Source organism: Theropithecus gelada, chromosome 2, assembly GCF_003255815.1.
Source record: "Theropithecus gelada isolate Dixy chromosome 2, Tgel_1.0, whole genome shotgun sequence".
Lineage (NCBI taxonomy): Eukaryota > Metazoa > Chordata > Mammalia > Primates > Cercopithecidae > Theropithecus > Theropithecus gelada.
The window spans coordinates 55,616,408-55,639,004 of NC_037669.1; the positions used below are offsets into that span (position 1 = coordinate 55,616,408).

The window sequence follows — 22,597 nt, forward strand, 5'->3', positions numbered from 1 at the left end:
GTGTGTGTATTATAATTAAAAAATAAAAACCCTATGTCCTTACATATTTAGACATGTATGAAAAGCGTCTTTGGTTTTTGACCACTGGTAATGAGATTTACCCTTGGGGACGAGGGATGGAACAGGGTGGTAGTGTCAGTGGACAGTGGAAAGAAGACCTTTTAATCTTTATACTGTTCAATTTTGATTGGCTTCTGGAAAAAATGAGCGTGTGTTCCTTTTCTGATTTAAAATTCCACAAGGTTGACAATAAGTAAGGACTTTGTTGGCAAAATTCCCACTAGAAAGGATGCTCAGACATCAGCTGAACTGTAAAGGAAAGAAAGTGACACCTGCAAGAGCTATTTAAATTATACTGAACTTATTGTGGTGCTCATTACGTAGTGTAAGGGTGACTGCCGAAATGAAATGTAGCATTTTACTGAATTGTTCCCCCACATAGTGAGGAAAGTGTTTTTCCATACTCTGTCAGAACTTTGAAAGATGGGTAGAGGAGTGGAAAAGTTCAGCTTAACCTTTTAATTTACCGAGTTTCAGTCAGGAGCCATCGTGATGCTGTGGCCAGAGTCTGGGGTTTAGACTCATAAGACCCGACTTTCCATCTCTGATCTGTCTTTTGAGCGAGTCACATCTGCATTCTTCATTCTACATCTTGGCTTCCCCATCTGTGAAATGAGGGCGTTATCTACCTTAAAGGGTAGTTACTGTGAGGATCAAATGAGGTGGTGTGTGAGAAAGTAAACTCTCGAGTGCTGCAGAAATGTTCATTATTTCTATTTTTTGTCCCACTCCTACCCTGGACATGCTGCTATTACAGTGGGGTTGTTTATGTGTCTGTCTCTCTGTGAGCTCGTTGAATGCAGAAGCCTTGTTTTATTCATTCCCAATTCTTGTGCTTAGGGTCTGCCACACAGGAGGCATTCAAACAACTTCTGGAATAGCTATCAAGGAGAGAAAAATACACACACAGTTCGGTGTAGGCCTATAAAAATATTAAGATAGTCTTCCAGAAAACATTATCTTCCATTTCTATTTAAAGGAATTAAAAAAATGTATCCAAATCCACAACAGAAATTATATTGCTAGGAGAAAATAAAGAACTTCATTAAGGAAAATTTAATTGCCCAGTTTTCTAAAGAGACAGAACCGCATCCCTCCGTCCTCATTACGGCCAAATGGGTGACAGCCGTTTCCAAGGGGGGCAAGATGAATGACAAGGGATTGTGAGAAGGCAAATCCTGATACTCCTGGAGAAAAGTCTCCCAAGAAACGGGACTGCACCCCCGGATCACCAGTAACACTATTGTTTGTCAGAGCTGTGGAAGAAGCCTTCTCTGAGCTCCTTGGACAAAAGCCCTTTTTGGCTTCCACCCCAGACCTTGGCGGATAAACCACAAAGTCCCTATTTCCCCTGGAAGTGGGAAAACTTCCAGTGGCTTGACAAAACTGGAAGGATTATCTGAGATTCAATTTGGGGGGCTGTGGTACCTCCAAGACCCTGATAATTATCATCTGAATGGGCAGGGGGAGAATTGAAGCCAAATTTAGTAACAGAGCCCTGGGGTAGACCTGCAGTTAGAAGACAGGGGACTGATCTCAGCTTTGGCCCCTTTTCATGTCCTGCTACAAATTTGCACTTTTTTCTTTTCTTTTTTCTTTTTTTTTTGAGATAGGGTCTCACTCAGGCTGGAATGCAGTGGCGCCATCATAACTCACTACAGCCTTGAACTGCTCAAGCAATCCTGCCTCAGACTCCTGCGTAGCTGGGACTATAGGTGCATGCCACCATGCCTGGCTAATTTAAAAAAAAAAGTTTGTAGAGACAGGGTCTTGTTATTTTTCCCAGGCTGTCTTAAACTCCTAGGCACAAGGGATCCTCCTGCCTTATCCTTCCAAAGTGCTGTGATTACAGGCATGAGCCACTGTGCCTGCCCAAATCCACACTTTCTTTTTCCCTCTCCCACACCAGTTCCCAAGCACAGACCAGCCAGATAGCACCATTAGATGTGTTCATAACTGTTTGAAGATGTGTTGATTCTGGCATGGAGGTACCATTGTCACCCTAGGTGAAGTCTCCAGTGGCATGCCAAAAGTCTCTCTCCTGTTCAGTGTTTTAGTTACTTGGATGAGGATGTGAGCATGCTCATCCAGTTTGAGAATGTCAGGAAACCAAGGAAGGCAGGCTTAGTAATTGGGAACACAGTTGTTGGTATCGAACTGACCAGGGTTGGCAACCTTTTTGCCACTTTCTAGCCGTGTGGCTTTGGGCAAGTGTTTTCATCTCTTTGAGCCTCACTGTCATCATTTGTAATAATAATAATCCAACCTCAGACAGTTATTGAGCAGGTTAAATGAGATAATGTGTGTAAAACCCTTAGCACAGTGCCTGGCACTCAGTCAATGTCACTGATTGTTATTAATAAATCACAACTGTAAGAGCTGCACTGCAGGCTCTGGACTCTGGGTTTAAATTCTAGTGCTGCCAGTTATTAGTTGTGAATAAGTTGCTTAACTTCTCTGAGGCTCAGCTTCTTCCTCTGTAAAATAAGGACAATAATACTTACCTTGGGCATTGCTGTAAATAAAGCATTCAGGCCAGAATAGACACATAGCAGATACTCAATAAACTGAGGTTACCATTCAGAGAAAGAGTGAATCCTGTGGCAGAGAAAACCAGGAAGTAGAGCGCTTAGCAGGAGGGGATGGGGTATTGACTCTAAAAATGCAAAGTTTAATAGTATCTTTAAGAGAAAAACCACCCACTCATTGAAAGAAGCTAAACTTTTTTGGATCTTGAGCCCTGAGAAGAATTTCTCCTATAAATAGATAGAAATATGAATGGGGTAGGGACCAACTGGCATTTGGTTAGGATGCCAGACCTCAGGCCCTGACCCCATCCTGTCCCTTTTCCTGTGGCTTTTGGCCCCTCCCCAAGAGATTCTATTGAGATACGTGTGACAGAGGCTGCTGGCTAGGAAATGAAATCTTATCTCAAAGCTGTGGCTGAATGCAGAATTCTGGTGAGCTGTCCTCCATGTGGAGAATGCCTTTGACCTAGGGAGGTTGCCATCCAGGCCTCCATCCAGGCCCATACCTGAATCTCAGCTCTATTGCTCCAGGGTAGAGGTAGCTGATCTGGAGTGTGTCAGCCTGGAGGGAGAGCTGGAGTATCCAACCCCTTTCCTATAGGGACTAGCTAGATGACTGCTCCTGCTTCTCTCCCCAGTGTGACCAGGCCTATCCAGCCACAGAAAGAAGAATGTCAAAAGTCTGGACCCACCCAGACTGAACCTTTGAGCTTCTTAGAAGTACAGTATCTGGGAAGTTTGGTCCGTGACTGTATCTTAGAACCTAGCTAGTCCATAATATCACCTTTCCTTCCAGTGGGTGGACTACTATGCCCTTAATAATAACGCTGATTTGGGGAGGAGTAAGTAGAGCTGACCTTTAGCTTGCTAGGTGTCAACATCACCCTCGCTCTTCAACCTTGTTGATCTTTCTTCTGTTGCCCCCAAGAACTAAACAGCCAAACCTATGACCAACTCAGGGTGTGGCTGTTAGCTGTCTCCTACTGCAGAAGAAATCAAGGAAGTCCAGGCTGCCTGCCCAGCACCCCTCCATAGAATGCCTGCCATGCAACCAGGAGCTGGTTAGTGTAGCCCCCAAGGATTTAAGAAGGCCTCTTTAGCTTCCCTCCTCTTCTCTGGATGTTTGAAGCAGTTCAGGACTCAATAGGAGAAAAATTCAACTTATTTTTTTTCTAGACCAACCCTGAGCACCAGTCAAGAAGTGGTCTGTCTATGCATTTACCAGCATTGGCCAGTGGTGCATTTAGTTGAGATGCACAACAAAATTGGGCAACTTCATTTAAATATCTGCATTTCTGACCCTTTACAAGCAAATCGGATGATCTGGTGGCACTGGGTGCCTATTCCTATGTAGTAACCAATCAGCCAGAGCTGACTGGCAGCTGCCTTTTTTAGACAAGGTGTGTGCTCTTGAGCCCCTACCCTTCCCTGTCCCAGAAGCTCTTGGGTCTCCACAACCCCCTTTTCTTACACCCATTGCTGCTGTCATTGGCCTAACCTGCCTGGTTTCTACATGTGTTTGAGTTTGCCACCTTTGGATTAGGCCAAGAAGTTATGCTTTATTATTCGTCTCAAACTGTGATCATCAGATTGGGTTGTACAATGAGAATTACATGACAGCGTGACAAGCCATCCAATGTCTGTGATGGAAAACCACCTCCAACTTACCATCATCCTTTCAAACTTTGCCATGGAGACTCCCTGTCATTACTTCTAGTAAAACCTTTGTCATCTCCTTAAGGATGAGTTTGAAGTTCTACTCAAGGGCAGGATGTTCTCCCCCAACAAGAAGTGCTGCTGTATTTGTCTCTGATTGTCCTCCAACCCCTGAGAGGAATGGAGGGAGGGGCATTCAGGTGCTAGAGGTCACTGAAGACCCAGTGATGCGTTAGATGGTGTCCTTAGTCATTCCTATCATAGCCACCGTAATGCATTTTCAGTAGTTAAAAACACCACAATGTAACTGGATAATTTTAACACCAAAGCACAATTCACAAGAAGCAATTCTGCCCAAACAGTGTGGCCCAAGGACTCTGCATTGGACTGGGAAGCCAGACAGATCTAGGACTGAATCCCAACACTGTCACTTACTAATTGCTTGACCGTGGGCAAGGCATCTCCCCTCTCCATGCCTCAGTTTCTTCCTCTTCCAGATGGGCACCACATTGGACTCTTGCAAGGATTAAATGACCTAACCCATGCTTACCCAATGTCTGGAATGTGGGCCACACTCAATAAGTGCTCTCTGTTATTACTCTTACCCAGGTTTTGAGGAGTTGATTCAATCCAAGAGTGAAATTTAGAACATTCATGGCAGAATGGATGACTTGCAGGCAAAGTTAGACCCACTAGTGTGTTTTATTTGGCCTTTGCAGCATTTACAAAAATGAATTCATCATTTCCAACATTTAAAAACCAAGAGAGTTAAAAAAAATCAGGGGAGTTCATGTAAAAATCCAGACTCCTGGCAGCTCTTAGAAAATGGGAAGATCTAGGAACACTGGGCCCTCGTTCTCAGAGGCAAAAATGGGCTGTTCCTTTCCAATGGGACAGGGGCTCGGACTTGTGCCAGTGCCCACCTGGCCCACTTCGCTCATTTCTGTTGCCTGCTTGGCTCTTGCGGGCATGTGAGCTTTTTTTTGATCTGGAGGAATGGATCAACCTTGAGCCAATCCTCCGTAAATATCATTTCCTGCAGATGGGGTTTAGAGAAGGTGAACAGCAGGTTGCATTTCCTGGCAGGGGCCCATGGTGCCATCTGTGTTATCGATGAAATGCAGAGCCATCAGCTTCAACAATTTGAGGGGCAGAGATGGGGTCATGGTCCTCTGAAAAGCATCTGAGAAATTAACAGATTTGTAGCTGTGAATGGATGGCCACCTCATCACCCCATACAGGTGGGCTGAAATTTAATGAGGAAAAAGCGTAAAGTCTTGCCCTTATGTCTGAAAACCAGGCTGGCCAAGTACAGACTGGGGAGAGATGTGCTTAGCAGCAGCACTTGTGAAAAAGACTTAAGGTTCTCGTTGACAATGAGTTTTGGTATGAGTCACTGTGAGGCAGTTGCCAAAAAACCTAATCTGATTCTGGGCTGCGTTTATAGAAGTCTAGTGTCTGGAAGACCTTTCTAACAATTAGAGCTGTCTTGAAGGAACAGGCAGGCAGTCTCCTAAGCCTTGATCTCCCAGGCGTAGGAGGTGCTCGAGGCTGGGTGATGAATCCCTGGAAGAGATTGTCAGAGTGGGGATTTAGGCATCAGAGGGAGATTTGTTCTAGGTGACTTAGAAGGTCTCTGCCAATCCTGACATTCTCTGCTTTCTGCAGCCCAGTAGAGGAAAATAATTTCCATAACAAAAGTAAAACTCTTTCTGATAGAGGAAAGCAGGACTCCCTGAAGAGGCTCAAAATGGAAATGTAAACTTCCAGTTCTTACTAAGTAATGTGGGCAAAAGATATCACTGCCCCTACCCCACCCCTGACCCCCTGCCTAATTTCTCAGAGAAGGGGGGTTGGGGGTGTGGGGCAGGATCTGCTTTGCACATTACTGGTTATTTTTTTTAAAGCTGAGCTTTTACGCAGAGCTTGCAGACTGACGGCACGTGGGCCAGATTCAGCCTCAGGTATGTTTTATTTGGCCTGTACTGTGTCTTTTAAAAATGTGAGCTAGATGCCAACTTGTAAAAATGAGGAGATCTTGTATAAAATGTGGACTTCCCAGCACCTTTTTAAAAAGCCAGAAGGTCTGGCAGTGCTGGGCTCGTGTTCTGGGGATGAGCACCGATTGCCCTTCTGTGGCAGGACTTGAGCGCTCCCTTGGTCATGGTCCTAAACTCCCTACCTGGTCTGCGTCACCTGTTCACCTGAACTGCCTGGCCCCAATACGTATTGGAGTTCGCCATCCCTGGTGTCATGGCTTGTTTTAAAGGCCCTGCACTGTTGTGACCCTTAAGGTGCCATTGTGGACTCTGCTTGGTCATCCCCTAGCAGAGGGGCGGGCAGCTGGGAGTCCGTGGAGGGATGGGTTTGGGCTAGAGGGAGTGGGAGCATAAATGCTTTTATAGCTGCTTTTAAAAAGTACCTGTGGCTCATATGCAGTCAGCTTCCAATTCTTTCATCTCAGTAAACACCCCCAGCTGTTCTATTGCATGGCTCCAAGGCCCCCAGTGGCTTTCCTTATAATGTCTCAAGGCTTCAGCTTGGTAACTTCCACACTGTGGGCCTGTTCTGGAGCTGTGCAGGACAGTGGCTTCCTCTTCCTCAGCAAAGCCTGCTAGATATTTGCAGACAGTAGTCTCCTCTCTCCCGGAAGCTGCTGACCATCCTGGCCCTGAGAAGACGGTGTTGGGTACAGAGAGACCAGATGGATTTCCTGGAGGTGGTTGAGACAGAGCTGCTTTCAGGTTGGTCCTGAGCTGGGCAGTTTCTTCTTGGAAGCCCTCAGTGTCACATGAAGCACTGTCTCCTCCAAAGGTCCCTCACTCCAGGCCCAGAACATCTCTGTCATCTGCTGGGGAGAGACAGAGAACTGAATCTTTTTATGAAGTTTGGGGACTTGGTGGTGGAAACTGTAGGCACTTCCCCCAGAAGCAGGAATCTTCGACTGTTAGCTCTAATCTGTTGGCTGCTACGAGTTGACGGGAGTGAGGCCTGCCTGAAGACCTCTTGGTTGCCCTACTCTGCAATAGAATTAGCTAGACTTCCACCCTGTTTGAGTCTGTCTCTCTGCTTTTTGGTTCTCAGGCTGAAATTGTCCATCCTGGCCCTTCACAACCTATAGGACACCCTCCGACACCACTTCCCTGCACAGCCAGCCCCTCCCTGTGTGGTTCCGTAGGCTTCTCACTTAGGAGATGCCCTGCTGTTCTGAGTTATTTCTAGTGTAGACATAGGGGTTTGTCTGGCCGTCCATGGTATAGCCATCTGGTGGCAGTTTCATGTTTTCACTGTGGTTGCCTCAGTGTCTTCTTTTATTGAGTCATCCTTTGAGTTTCCTTTTTACTTTTCCCTTATCTCTCTTTTTAAGGACTCGCCCTTTCTTGGGGCCTTTCTCCCACAGAATTTGTGAATTGTGGCACTTTCGGGAAGGTGGTATTTCTTGGGAATACCACCCCGCCAGTCATGGGGCAGGGTACCCCATGGTTCCTCGACCTTTGGAAGATGCTGGAGTCTGCATGGGGGGAGAAGATGGGCAGGAACCCTCTGACCTACCTGAACAGGGTTAAGTGTGCACGGTGGAGGAGGGGCGCGTGGTGTTCCCACACGTCCATCTCCCTTCACACTTTCCTCCCTCTATCCCCTTTTCCACACCACTTGTAAATGGCATGACATTTCAACATGAATGTCATGGCTGCTACCTAATTTGGGGTCCTGACCGGCTCAGCCTTCCCTGGGGGCTTCTAGAGGTCTGAGTCAGAAACAGCCAAGTCTTGTGTCTAAATGAGTTGTTCTATTAACTTGGCTTGGGTAGCTCTTGGTGACGAAACCTGACTGTTGCTGTAGGTATCATGTGGAAGGGTTGCGCGTGTGGTGTATGCATGTGTCTGTTGCAGGTGTGGGTGGAGAGGAGGGTCAGGCCTTCTTTTCTGCAGGGGCATCTGTTCTTCAGAGCCTCGTGGCTTGTGAAATGGTGTTGCACAAGGAAACAATCTATCTGGAGCCGATTCCACTCCTGTGTAGTGTGGGGAGCTAATCAAAACTTCGAGAGGAGAAGTGCCTGTCTTCCATCCAGAATCAAGATTAATTGATGTTCTTTAATGGAAACAAATCGAATCTCACAGCAACCCTTCCCATTAACCTTACAGTCATGCACTTTTCTATGAAGGCTGGGATGGTTCTTCAGAATCAGCAGGTTCTTGGAAACAGTTGACGCCTTGAAGCTATTTGTGTCTGTCCTCATAATGGCTGGTGGGAAACGAGGAGAAAATGCCTTTGGAACACCTGATGAGTGGCTGGAATGAAGGGATGATTCTTGTTTGCCTTGTGGCTTACACGGCACACTCATGTTGCATTGGATTTGATCTTCCTAGCAACCCCGTAATGCAGGTGGAGTTGGATTGAGTATCTTTAATTTACAGATGAGGAACTCCTCCTGCCTTTGGAGCACCAGTCCCTCAAGATGTCTGCTGAGTAAAGGGCTCTGTGTTCAAATAAGTGTATAAAACATTCTACTGCATCCCCTTCTTAAAGATTCATAGCTCACTTCTATGTATTAGAGGCTCTGATAAGTCCTGTAGAAAAAAAATGTATTTAATTCATTATTTCCTGAACTCATTAACCTATGTACTCTTTTTTTTTTTTTTTTACACTGTAATTATGGGCATCTTCTAGACCTACCGACATGTCCTGTAAAAACCAAATAATAAATATTCTAGGCTTTGTGGGCCATATGGTCTTTGTTGTAACCAATCAGCCATCCCTTTGTAGTGCAAAAACATCCACAGACAATAGAGAAATAAGTGGATGTGGCTATGTTGCAATAACACTTTATTTCCAAACATAGGCTGTGGGCCAGACTTGACTCATGGGCTGTAGTTTGCTGACCTCTGTTCTGGAAAAGCATCCTGCGGTATATCTTTTTGGGAGATGGTGCTTTAAGTGTCCCATGAGTACCACACAAGGACTGTACTCTCAGACCCTAGCACAGGTGGCATGGTGGCAATGTCTTGCGGAGTGTGGCTCAGAGGCTGAATGTCTTGCTCAGGGTATGTGACTGCTAAGTGCTGTCGCAGAGATGTCACCCAGGCTGTTGACCATAAAATCAATTTATTTTTCATTGTTCTCTTCTCTTTTGGAGTACAAGAAGGGGAAGGGGCAAAATGCTCCTGGGAAGGGGGCAAAATGCTCTGAGTGTCTGCTATGTAGAATCACAGTGATATACATGCTAGGTGCATATGGATGTTTGTGCACAAGTTGGTATCAGTGTGACCATGATATTTGTGTTATGAAGCACAAATGTGGTTGATGGGCAAGTTATCCAGTTAGAGGCCTTTGTTTCAAAGCACTTAACAGAAGATGCTAAAAAGAAGATTCAAAGGGCAATTTGAATTGAGCTCTGTGGTGACAAATCATTAATAGACTCAGCAACATACAAGAGTTTACTAAACACCTAACATGTTCCCTTGCTTTAATCAGAACTTTGAATTGTAAGCAACAGAAATCAGCTAAAGCTGGTGGCAGTAGAAATACACGGATTTTGTTATAAAGATGCAGGGTATTTTGTAGAATCCAGGTGGGGAAATGCAGTTGGCCCCAGGCTGGCCTGGGACCAGGAAGGAGGGCCAGGGAGCCCTGGTTTGTTCCAGGAATCAGTAGTACACTTCCTCTCATTTTGTCTTCTCGCTGCACATCTGCTTCTTCCTTCCTTCTCAGGAAGTCAGTCATTTCTAGTACTTGAACTACATGACAGGTACACAGTGGTTGCCCATGGCTCCTAACTGTGTGTTTCAGGTGGAGGTAAACACATGGAAAGACTGTTGGCTGTCTCGCTCACTCGTATTCTCTCTCTCATTTGTCTGTGATGCCTCCTCCCCAACTCTGAAGGGCTCAGCCTAGGCCATTCCTGAACCAGTCACTGTGGCCAGTGGGATGGGATTGACAAAGAGATCTAGGTCAGCCGGACCCTACTCCTGTGGATGGGGCAGGCGGTTTCCAAAGGAGAGAGGCCTACTGCAGTCCTGCCCTGGCCAGGCGCTGAGCAGGCACAGAGTTAAGAAGAATCCTTTGATCCCCTGACATTTATAAATGAGTTGGGAAATAAAACCAATGCATAGTAGTAATGACAATGTCACATGTGCTAAGTTGTTTCGTTAGGCAGTGGAGAAAATACTAGTATAAATAAGGCACTAGTTTGGCTGTATAGATGTTGAGCACCAAAAGATGGAGTCAGGAGAGGGTGTGTGGCCTGACCTTGTCAGGAAGGGCTGGCTTTCTGTAGCACAGAGACATTCTCTGAGGGTGGGTGGGAAGCAGAGTTCTGACTGGGAGATCAGCATGGACAAAGCCAGAATTGTAATATAAATGCAGTCTGGATGGGAGTGTTAAACTGGAAGGTTCTTTACCAAGAGAAGGGAAATAACTTTATTTAACAATTTTTTTCATATTAAAATTTTTCTTTAAAAGATAGGGTCTCGCTCTGTTGCCCAGGCTGGAGTATGTTGGTGCCCTCATAGCTCACTGCAGCTTTGAACTCCAAGGTTCAAGCATTCCTCCTGTCTCAGCCTCCTGAGTAGCTGGGACTGCAGGCATGCACCACCACCAAGCCTGGCTAACTTTTAAAAATGTTTTTGTAGAGACAGGGTCTTGCTCTGCTGCCCAGGTTGGTCTCAAATACCTGGCCTCAAGTGAACCTCCTGCCTCAGCCTCCCAAAGTGCTGGAATGACAAGCATGAGCATGCCTGGCCGGAGATAACTTTAGAAAGCAGTGGGAAATATGTTGGGGGAAAGCAGGAAGCTTTGCTGAAGACCCAGTCCCCAGTGGTCTCTTAATTGTAGCAGGAGGGGCTGGAAGCTGGAACTGCTGTTCCTGGGGGGAAGGAGCAGTGCTGGGGAAAGACCCTCAGCTCTACACAGGGAAGGGGAAGTTCAGGCTGGCAGATGGATGTCCTGGCCATGGGGCTGGGACACTCAGGAATAAGACTCAGGCACTGGGGACTAAGGCAGATGCTGTCACCAGCGGGGTGGGACAGAGGTGGGACCTGAGAGGATGGGAGGTGGGATCTGCCCTAGGCTGTGAGGCAGCAGCAGGACTAGCAATGGGGATGGAGTTGCTTTGCCTTTCCTCAAGCCACCCTCTTCCCTGTCCTCTCATTAAAACTTTCCTGTGTGTGTCCCATTTGCTTGGGACCTCAAGGCCAATGACGAGCCAATCATCTAGGGAGCTTTAGGTGCTACCCAATTTTAGTGGCATTTGCATTGGGACAGATGCCTTAAATGCCTTGATCGAAAAGAATGACAGTGCCTGGGATTTTGGGACAAAGACACTAAGCCCAATATCAAGGATCCCATCTGTGTCCCTTTGTGGAGAGTACTCTTGTTTGGGGATATAACGATCAAACAAGATGCCTGCTGTCCAGCAGCATGGGAGCTGAGCCCTGCGCCTAAAACTTTTGGAGCAGCAGCTGTTGGGCCATTGCATGACAATCTGGGCAGCATCTTTAGGGAGGAAAGAGCAGGCAGCAGAGGCACCATCTGAGGACCCAGGAGCTGCAGAGGAGGCTTCATCTTGATGTTTGCAGCCTCTCCTGGAGGTAGGTGGACTACATGCAGGACCTTGAATGATCTGGATATGAATTCTTTTTTAAAAATTGCTTTAATTGATGCATAAAAATTGCACATGTTTATGGGGTACCTGTGGTATTCTGATAGATGCATACAATATAGAGTGATCAAATCAGGATATTTAGAATTCCTATCGTGTCAAACATTTATAATTTCCTTGTGCTGGGAACATTTGAAATCTTCTCTCCTAGCTAGTACGAAATAGCCAATATCTTGTTTTGAACCATAGTCACCCTACTGTGCTATTGAACACTAGAATTTATTCCTTCTAGCTAAATATATGTTTGTACCCATTAACCAACCTCTTTTCCTCCCCGCCCCACCCTACCCTTCCCAGCCTCTGGTAATGATCAGTCTAACTTCTACCTTCATGAGATCAACACTTTTAGTTCCCACATATGAAAGAGAACATGTAATATTTATCTTTTTGTGCCTGGCTTATTTCACTTAACATAATGACCTCCGATTCCATCCATGTTGCTACAAATGGCAGGATTTCATTCTTTTTTTTTTTTTTTTCTTTTTTCTTTTTTGAGACAGAGTCTCACTCTGTCGCCCAGGCTGGAGTGCAGTAACATCATCTCTGCTCACTGCAAGCTCCATCTCCTGGGTTCACACTATTCTCCTGCCTCAACCTCAAGAGTAGCTAGGACTACAGGCACCCACCACAATGCCCAGCTAATTTTTTTTGTGTTTGTAATAGAGATGGGGTTTCACTGTGTTAGCCAGGATAGTCTTGATCTCCTGACCTTGTGATCAGCCCACCTCAGCCTCCCAAACTGTTGGGATTACAGGCGTGAGCCACTGCCCCCGGCCAGGATTTCATTCTTTTTAAATGGCTGAATAGTATTCCATTCTGTAGATATGAATTCTTGATCTTCTGCTTTCTCATGGGGTGAAGTTACTCAAGCCCCCTCATCTGTAAATAGGGGTGATAACCTGCGTGCCTGTTCCTGCCACATGTTATGTCTTAGTACATACCTGATTACACTGAACCTCAGGAATCACAGAATATGTCCTAACTCTCACCTGATGCAGGAATCCTCGACAACCGTGAGGCTTCTGATTGGAACTTCCTGTAGTAAGGGGCTGCCCACCTCAGAAACCAGACTATTTGCTTTGTTGGAAAGGCTTGCTAGGAAGGTCTTTCTTGAGTGGAACTGCAAGATGCCTCTCTCCTTTGGAACAATACAGACTAAGTCTAAGTTGGCTGCCTTATGGTAACACTTTCATCATTTGAAGACAGCTTTTGGGCAGGCATGATGGTTCACAGCTGTGATCCCAGCACTTTGGGAGGCCTAGGTGGGAGGACCACTTGAGGCCAGGAATTCGAGACTGCCTAGGGAACATAGTGAGATCCTGTATCTATTTGAAAAAATAAAATTAAAATAAGATAAAATAGGCTGGGTGTGGTGGCTCACGCCTGTAATCCCAACACTTTGGGAGGCCGAGGTGGGCGGATAACCTGAGGGTCAGGAGTTTGAGACCAGCCTTGCCAACATGGTGAAACCTCATCTCTACTGAAAATACAAAAATTAGGCAGGTGTGGTGGTTCACACCTGTATTCCCAGCTACTAGGGAGGCTGAGGTGGGAGGATCACTTGAACCCGGGGAGGCTGAGGTTGCAGTGAGCCAAGCAGAGATTACAACACTGTACTCCAGCCTGGGCAACAGAGTGAGACTCCATCTCAAAAAATAAATAAATAAAAATAATAAATAATAAAAAGTAAAATTGAAAGATAAAAAATTAAATAAAATGGAATAAAATAAAGACAGCTTTCATGTACTTCTAAATCAGGGGTGGGAAATAGTTTCCGCCTGAGGTGCCAACTGTGCTGGATTGCAGTGACGGCTGGCGAGCTGTGTGGAGGAGTATTCTGAGGCTGTGTCAGGGTCAGCAGGAGAGTGTCAGATCCACCCTGGGCTTGGGGCTGGGCATGGTGTATGTGAACAGTGTATTTATTTTCTCTGCTAAGCACTCATGCTTAGATTCTGCAGTCATGCTTCAGGTGACTTATGCCTTCACTCTCTGGTCTCTTTTTCTGGCCACACTTCAGCTTATCAACATTTAAAAAGCCATCTGGCTGCCATCTCTTCTCCCTAATTCGTTTCTAGGGTGGATTTGACCAATCTGGTTGGGCCAGCTGTGGTCTCTCCTAGAGCGTTGTTTCCTGCAATATCTTCCCAAATAGAGGAGGACCGTTTTTGGATCTGCAGTCTGCTAATAAACCTTACAAACTATTAACGGGTCTCTTAAAATCTGGAGCCCAAGCTAAGCACTGTCTTTCAGAAGTACTCTCAATGATTCGGAGGCTAGCAGGACTAATAATACATCCCTTGATCCTGTTAATGCGGCTTAAAGGTTGTGTTAGCTTTTTCCCTGTGTTTGTAAAGCCGAAGCTGTAGTGCACCCCCTGCGTGGGATGGCGACGGCAGGAGAGCCAGATCCAGTAGGGGCAAGATCTCCTCCTGTCCCCTCCCTGCCTCTGTGACTCTTGGTGGCTTGGGGGGTCTGGGGCCTGCAGGGGTGACGTGTGGCCCCACCGAGGTCCAAAGGCCACAGGTCTCATTCTGTCACAATGAAGTTGTCTGCCCTAAAGGTCCCTGGATCACTGTCAGTCTTGATGCTGGAGCAACCTGAAAAAAATAAGGACAATATAGACATTTTCTCGTAAACCTAATGGCACATAATTCAAGACCTGCTCTTTATTATACAAATTATGGTCTTCACTTCCTGTGTGTGGTGTGGTGTGTGTGTATGCGTGTGTCAGAAATTATCCTTTCTTAAACAATTGAGATAGTTCTTCTCCCTGCCCCGAATACCCTTTGAAAAGTTGGCCACCCTCTATAGACCCCCTTCCTTTTGCAGGGAGGAGGGAGTTTTACCAGGCTGTGAAAGGTGGTCTAAAAACCACAGCCTTGTCCAAGGTGAGGCCCATCAGAACTCGATGTGCCCCCTTGGAGGGTCTTGAAGAAGCAATCTGGCATCCCAATGAGGCCCCTGTGGCACAGGATTGGGCCATAGGTGACTTTATTAGTAGTTAAAGTAGTTAAATTTCTCACAGCCCAATTTATTGGAAAGGTAGCAATGTTTTCATTTAGACCCTAGGGCTGGGGTATAATTTAAGGAGAGTGGATTTTGATTTAGGAACTCGGTTAATGAGTGCCAGCCTTGTCAATTTTTTTTTATTGTGTCGAAAAGCACATCACATAAAATTTACTATCTTAACCATTTTAAATGCACAGTTCAATGACGTTAAATACATTCATAATGTTGTGCAACTGTCACCACCATCCATCTCCAGAACACTTTTCATCTTGTAGCACTGGAACTGCACCCGGTGAAGAGGAACTCCCCGTTCTTCCCCCATTCCCTGGCAATCACCAGTCTACTTTCTGCCTCTGTGATTTTGGCTCCTCTAGGCATCTCATGTGAGCAGACTCATACAGTATTTGTCCTCTGTGTCTGGTGTACTTTAGTTAGCATAATGCTTCAGGGTTCATCCGTGTTGTGGCGTGTGTCAGAATTCCCATCCTTTTTAAGGCGGAATAATATCTCATTGTATGCGCATACACCGCATCGTGTTCATCCACTCCTCTGGGGATGGATACTTGGGTGGCATCTGTGGTTTGGCTCATGTGCTGTGGTCTTGTCAATTTTTAGCCATGACTCGGGAAAGTGACTTAGCCCCTCAGTACCTCAGTTTCCTCATCCATTACATCGAACCTGCCCTCTGCGTGAGACTGAAGTAAGAATCGTTGTTTGTGACAGTGCATAACTGCAACAGTCTATCGAGTTGAAGTTATTTCTGAGAGCATTCGGCTAGCATTTCTCAGGGTGTCTGCTCTGTGGCCATTGGGCTTTGCCTGCGTGGAGTGTAGGAGGAAGGTGGGAGAGGATTCAGAGAAGCGATACGGAGATGACTGGGATGGGGCTGCTCCACCGGGTGTTTCGGGTGGGGCAGTTCTTCACTGTGGGGACTGTCCCTTATATTGCAGATGCTTAGTACCTTGACCCCGCCCATTAAATGCTGGTAGTACTCTCTCCAGTCATTGTGTTGACTTAAACATATGCCCATATTTTTGTATTCCCCTTGGGGGGATGGTCCTGCCTCCAGGTGAGAGGCAGGGCCTGAGTGTTTTAGAAGGGTCTGTGGAAGTAAGAAGATGAAGCACAGAAGAGGGAAAGCATACGAGAGTGACCTGGTGGGCTGATACATCTGCAGTGTGCATTTTAACAGTTGGTGCTCAGGCCCTCTGAGTGTTTGTATTAGTCACGGTCCTCCAGATAGAACCAATTGGAAAGTATATATACATATATATATATACATGTGTGTATGTGTATGTATGTATATGCATATCTATCTGTGTGTCTATTTATCTCTCTGAGGGGATTTATTAGGGGGATTGGCTCACATGATAATGGAGGTTGGGAAGTCCCATACTAGGCCATCTACAAGCTGGAGATCCAGGGAATCCAGGAGCCTTGGCCAATCTAAGTCTGAAAGTCTCAGAACCAGAGAAGCCAATGTTGCAGCTTTCAGTCTGAGGCCAAAGGCCTGAAAACTGAGGGGAGGCCGCTGGTTCAAGTCCCAGAGTCCAAAGGCTGGGGGACCTGGAGTTCTGATGTCTAAGGGCAGGAGAAGAAAGATGTCCCAGCTCCAGGAAAGAGAGAAAAGCAATGTGCCTTTCCTCTGCCTTTATGTTCTATTCAGGGCCTCAGCTGATTGGCTAGTGCCAACCCACACTGGTGATCTTCCTTACTCCGTCCGCTGATTCACATGCCAATCTCTTCCAGAAGCACCCTCACAGACAGACCTAGGAATAATTCTTTACCAAAAATCTGGGTGTCCCTGCTTCCAGTCAAGTTGATACCTAAAATGAAGCATCAGCATTGAGCAGAGAGGAGCTTGGGTCACAGGAGGACCACAGCTCTGGGAGGGAGGCAGCCATCTGTGTTCAAACGCCAAGCTTCCTCCCAACTAGTGAGGGAGTCTTGAGAATATCTTCTTCCACCTCTGGGCGCCATCTGTAAAGCGAGGGCATTGAAAAGGTGGTCATTTTCAACTCTGTGGCTCCAGGATTTGAAGGCCAAACAACGTAGATTTCAGTGGGCCGAAAGTAAGGACTGCTCACTTCTGGGATTGGGTAGAAAAAGGTAAAATCTAACAAGGATGCTGGAGTGGGAAGAGCTGACCTGCTGAAATTGCGTCCTAGACCTTCTTATTCTCTTTCTTTTGATTGTTTGTTGAAATACAGTTCATTTTTTGAATATGTAAAATAGACATACACTATCATATTCAAAACATAAAAGGTATTATAAGTAGAGTAAAAAGTAAATTTCCGCCCCCACCACTTAGCTTTCCTTCCTGAAAGGCCACCTCACTTTATCCTCCCAGGAATACTGGACTCTCATTTTCTTTGAACTAGGACTCAGAAGGTTGTTTGAAATGCAGCTTGGTTGTTATGCCTTTAACTTTCTGGTCTGAAGGGTGAGAAATTTGATCCTCCTGTAGCGTGTGGTTAGTTTCCTACAATGAATTTTCCTTATTAGTCATAGTTTCTTTTTGCAACTCTTGGATAGAGATACAGCCTTTTTCATCTCTCTTTTTATTCCTTTTACCCTCAAATTCCTGGTCCTTCATCTGAATCAAAGGATGCCACAAGCACAGATCAAAACTGGGATAGGACATCTGGATGCCTTCCAGCTTCTCCATCCATGGATTTCACAGGGGCTCATTTTACATAATTGTCTATTTCGATGATTTCTAAAATGGTTTCATAGCTTCATATTTTATTTTGTCTTGGAGTTTAACTTAGTCCTGCAAGTAACTGCTTTGCTCTTCATCTGGTGTTTAAAAGTTTTTGCTCAGTGACTGGGAAGCACTGTTGGATGTTAACAGTAAACTGAGGGAGGAACCCTGGACTCAGAGGCAGAAAGCCTGGGTTTGTGCAAAGCAAGCTTCTTTTTTACTGTGTGACCTTCGGCAAGCTCCTTGGGCTTTCTGAATCTCTGCTTCCTCATCTGTAAATGAGGGTTATGCTACCTGCCCCATATGACTGTTTCTGTTGTTAAATAAGGCAATGAATATGAGTATTCCTTGCAAACTGTTAAGGGTCTTGCAATTATAATTATTGTAATTCCTTCAGAAAATATTTATTAAGCTTCTGTTGTGTTCTGGTTACCATCAATCCAGTGGGAAATGAGCTTATATTCTTGTGTGTGTGTGTGTGTGTGTGTGTGTGTGTGTGTGTGTTGGAGGTGGGCAGGGGTGATAGAAGACAGGGAGACTGTCAATAAAAGGGTTAAGTAACAAATAGGACCCATTCAGATAATGGTAACCATTACAAAGAAAATAAAACAGAGCAATGAAATAGAGGATGAGCGGAGGGGAATGGTTCCTGATAAGAAATCAGGAAACGTCTGTAAGCTGACATTGAACTGTCATGTGAAAAGCAGGTAAAGAGAATCCAGGCCAGGGAAGCAGCAAGTGCAAAGGCCTTGGGGTGGGAACAACAAGCTTAGGGAATTGGAAAAGAGAAAGGGCGGAGGAAACGGCAAGAAAGTATGTGTATCAGAAATGAACTGAGAACAAGGCAGAGACTGTCACAAGAAGAGGTGGGAGAGGTTGGCCAGGTCATGGTCATGGAGGGCCTTGTGGGCCCTGTTAAGAGTTCGTATTTTATTCTATGTGCAGTTGGAGATTTTAACAGGGAGGTCATGGGACCAATTTTCTGGTTTAGAAAGATCTCTCCTCCTAGAGTGTGGAGAACAGCTTGTTAGGCAAGGGGAAGAGTGAAACCAGTTGGGGGCTATTGCAGTAGCCTGGGCAAGGGAAGATGCCTGCACACCAGAAACAGCACGGACGAAACCACTCTTGGGGTTTGTGGCATGAAGCTCGGGGACCTGCTTTCGTATGAAAAGGGCAGTCTTCTGGTGTAAAGGAGGATGCCTTCCGTTTTCCCTTTGCTCTTCTAGTTTCTTGCTCTTAGGAGTATGGAGGGAGTTGAGGAAGTGGGCAGGGGCAAATGTTGCATTTTTTTTTTGTTTTTTTCAGATGATGCAGGTTTTGGACTGCAGGTGCCTATGATGAATCAACAAGCATTTATTGACTGGAGGAAGGTTTTTATAGGCCTTTGGTTTCCACTTCAGACCAGTCTTTCTGTGGACAAACTGGGCATCCTCCCAGAAGCCCAACAGAGAATAGACTCCATTATTTGTATCTCCAGTGTGCACAGGAGCAGCAGTGATCCCAGAGAGGGCCACCTGTATGGCTATGTAGGTTGTCCCCTACACAAGGGCACCAGGTTGAGAAGTGGGGCCCCAAATCCAGTTGAAGTTCTTCTCTCCAAGCAATTTGCCTGGGCATGGAGCTGCATCAGCAGGGGAAATGGGAGTCTTTTCCAATGGGCTCCAAGACACCATCTGGGCTGGCAGTAACCCTTCCCAGGCCCTGCAGATTTCTGCTTTGTGGCCTGGTTTCCTGGGAAGCTCTGTCTTCACCTACTTTATTCCAGTCAGTCAACATTTATTTTAGCAAATATTTATTGAGTAGCTACTGTATGCCAAGCAGTGGATTTACACTGATGAACAGGAAGACACGCATCCTGCCCTCATGAACTTATAGTCTAGCGGAAGTCATTCCAGCTTGCTTGCTTTCTTTTCTTTTCTTTTTCCTTCCTTCCTTCCTTCCTTCCTTCCTTCCTTCCTTCCTTCCTTCCTTCCTTCCTTCCTTCCTTCCTTCCTTCCTTCCTTCCTTTTTCTTTCTTTCTTTCTTTCTTTCTTTCTTTCTTTCTTTCTTTCAGCCAGGATGGTCTCGATCTCCTGACCTCGTGATCCGCCTGCTTCAGCCTCCCAAAGTGCTGGGATTGCAGGCGTGAGCCACTGCTCCTGGCCCCAGCTTTCTTTCTTCATGGCAACTGGAGAGAGATGTCTTTCTAGGGAAGCCTGAGCTGATCTCAGCCCCTGTTCTTTGAGACATTAGCTATTACCACCTGACTTGGGAGCACCTCTGGGGTTGGGAAACAATGACCGCCATCTACTCTGCACACGTACACCTTTGTCTAGAGTTTAGGGGAGCTGGGACCAGCGTGGTTTATGGACTGTTATTAGCTGAACTCCTTCATCCTCTACTTGGGAGCAGCACAAACTCACACACAAAGTGACACTGAGGTTTCCACTGGAAAAGGGGACAATTAATTACTGAGCCTTGAGTCTTCATAAAAACCCTCCTTAAACTAGGTATACTTTTCTGTATACCTAGTTTTCTGTATTGCACTTCAACAAAAAGTTAAGAAAACACCACTTAAGTTTGTCAAACTGCCAGGGTCTGAGCTCAGAAAAATCAAGACAGGGCTGAGGCTGGGAGTGGTGGCTCACACCTGTAATCTCAGCACTTGGGGAGGCTGAGGTAGGAAAATCGCTTGAGGCCAGGAGTTTGAGACCAGCCAGGGCAACATAGTGAGACCTTATCTCTACAAAGAATAAAAAGATTAGCTGAGCATGTTGATGAGCACCTGTAGTCCCAGCTACTCAGGATGATGAGGTGAGAGGATGGCTTGAGCCCAGGAGGTTGAGGCTGCGAGGCTGCAGTGAGCCGTGATTGTGCCACTGCACTCCAGCCTGGGTGACAGAGCAAGAACTTATCTCAAAAAAAAAAAAAAAAAAAAAAAGAAAGATGGGTCAGGCACATCCATCAGGCCTTCCTATCGTCTCTGCATCTTGATGGGATCCTCAGATCACTGGCCCATTTTTCAGCTTAACTAAGTAATCAGATTATTTTATCAGACTTTAAGGAATCCATAAGAAATTGCATTATAAACCGTGGTGTCCCTAGATACCACAAACACTGAGGTTCACACTGGGGGATACCCCTCTCTAGGGCCCTCTTTCTCCCCAGCTTCAAGGTGGTTGGGGAATAGAATTAGTCATAGCTTACTTGGGAAGCTTGGAATGAGAGAAAGTCAGAGTTGGGTGGTTTTCAGATGTTTTTTTCCAGGCTGCGGTGGAGCCGGGAGAATGAGAGATTCCATACATCTTGTGACCAGATGTGGTATCTGCAGCTGGGACTAGGCTGTATCAACAAAACGGAGTCAATTTTCAACCTTCCCTCTTTATGTACCTGTTTATTTTACTATTTACATTGTGTGTGTGTATCTTTCATTATAAAAATAATGCCCACTTCTCCCCCTCAGCATCTTACTAAGAAAACGTTCAAACGTGTAGCAAAAATACCTAATTAAGAAAATCAGACCTACTGGAAGGGAACCATAAAGAAAGTGAAAGTTTCTGAAAACCCTATCTTCTGGAGAGAACATTGTCATTACTTGTTTGTTATATAATCCTCCAGATTTTTTTGTTTTTAGTACGTACTAATGTATACTATTATGATTGCTTTAACAATCAGTTATTATTTATACTATTTTGCATCTTTAAAAAAATTTAACAATTTATCCTGGACACCTTTGCATATGTGAGAATTTATTTATTTATTTATTTTTTTGTGACAGAGTGACACCCAGGCTGGAGTGCAGTGACTCCATCTCGGCTCACTGCAACCACCACCTCTTGTGTTTCAGAAGAGATTCTCCTGGCTCTGCTTCCCAAGTAGTTGGGACTACAGGCATGCGCCACCACCCCTGGCTAATTTTTTAAAAATATTTTTGGTAGAGATGGGGTTTCACCATGTTGGCCAGGATGGTCTCCAGCTCCTGATCTCATGTCATCTGCCCACCTCGGCCTCCCAAAGTGCTGGGATTATAGGTGTGAGCCACCATGCCCAGCCCATCATGTGAGAATTTATTGATCTACATTATTCTATTTTTTAACATTTTATTTTTAGAGACAGAGTCTCACTGTGTCACCTAGGCTGGAGTGCAGTGGTATGATTAGAGCTCACTGCAGTCTCAAATTCCTGGGCTCAAGAGATATTCCAGCCTTGGCCTTCCAAATTCTGGGATTATAGGCATGAGCCACCACACCTGGGTATTCTATTTTTAAAAGTTGTTCTACTGAAATGTGAATTATGTACCACAAAATTCACCCATTTTAAGTGTACAGTTCATTGACTTTGGTAAATTTTCAGAATTGTGCAGCTAACACCATAGTCCAATTTTAGAACATCTCCACCCCTAAAAGATTCCTTCTGCTCATTTGCAGTCACTCCCTGTTCTCATCCTTATCTCTAGGCAACCACAGTCTATTTTCTGCCTCTATAGATTTGCCTTTTATGGGCATTGCATATAAATGGAATCATACAACGTCTGTTTTTTTTGTATGTGTGTGTGTGTGTGTCTAGCTTCTTTTAATGAGCATAATGTTTTTGAGGTTCATCTACATTGTAACGTAGATCCATACTTTGTTCCTTTTCATTGCTGACTAATATTCCATTTTAAGATATAGCACATTTGGTTTATAGCACATTTGTCAGTTGGTAGACATTTGGATTGTTTCCAGTTTTTGGCTGTTGTGAATAATGCTGCTGTGGACATTTATGTGCAAATCTCTGTGTGTACATAGGCTTCATTCTTTTTGGTGCCTAGCTAGAGTTCCAATGTATGGCTCTACCATAGTGCATTTAGCCAAATTCCATTGGTGGCAATTTACTTGGTTTTCAATTTTTTTGGGGATGATATAAATAGTGCTTTATCAGACATCTTTGTACATAAGTCTTTGTATGTATGAGGGGCTGTTTTTGAAGGATATATATTTAGAAGGGAAAGTTCTGAATCAA

General features: G+C 45.3%; 1 protein-coding gene and 1 long non-coding RNA gene across 3 annotated transcripts in view; one reads left to right on the top strand and one right to left on the bottom strand.

Annotated features, from left to right (window-relative positions):
* SRGAP3 (SLIT-ROBO Rho GTPase activating protein 3) overlaps positions 1–22,597 on the top strand; it is a 267,299-nt gene that overhangs the window by 17,484 nt on the left and 227,218 nt on the right. The window lies entirely within an intron of this gene.
* LOC112618435 lies at positions 13,713–15,344 on the bottom strand. Its single transcript, XR_003118081.1, has 3 exons — positions 15,250–15,344; positions 14,751–14,865; positions 13,713–14,501 (listed from the first exon to the last, which is right to left on the bottom strand). It is a non-coding gene; the product is annotated as an uncharacterized LOC112618435 (long non-coding RNA).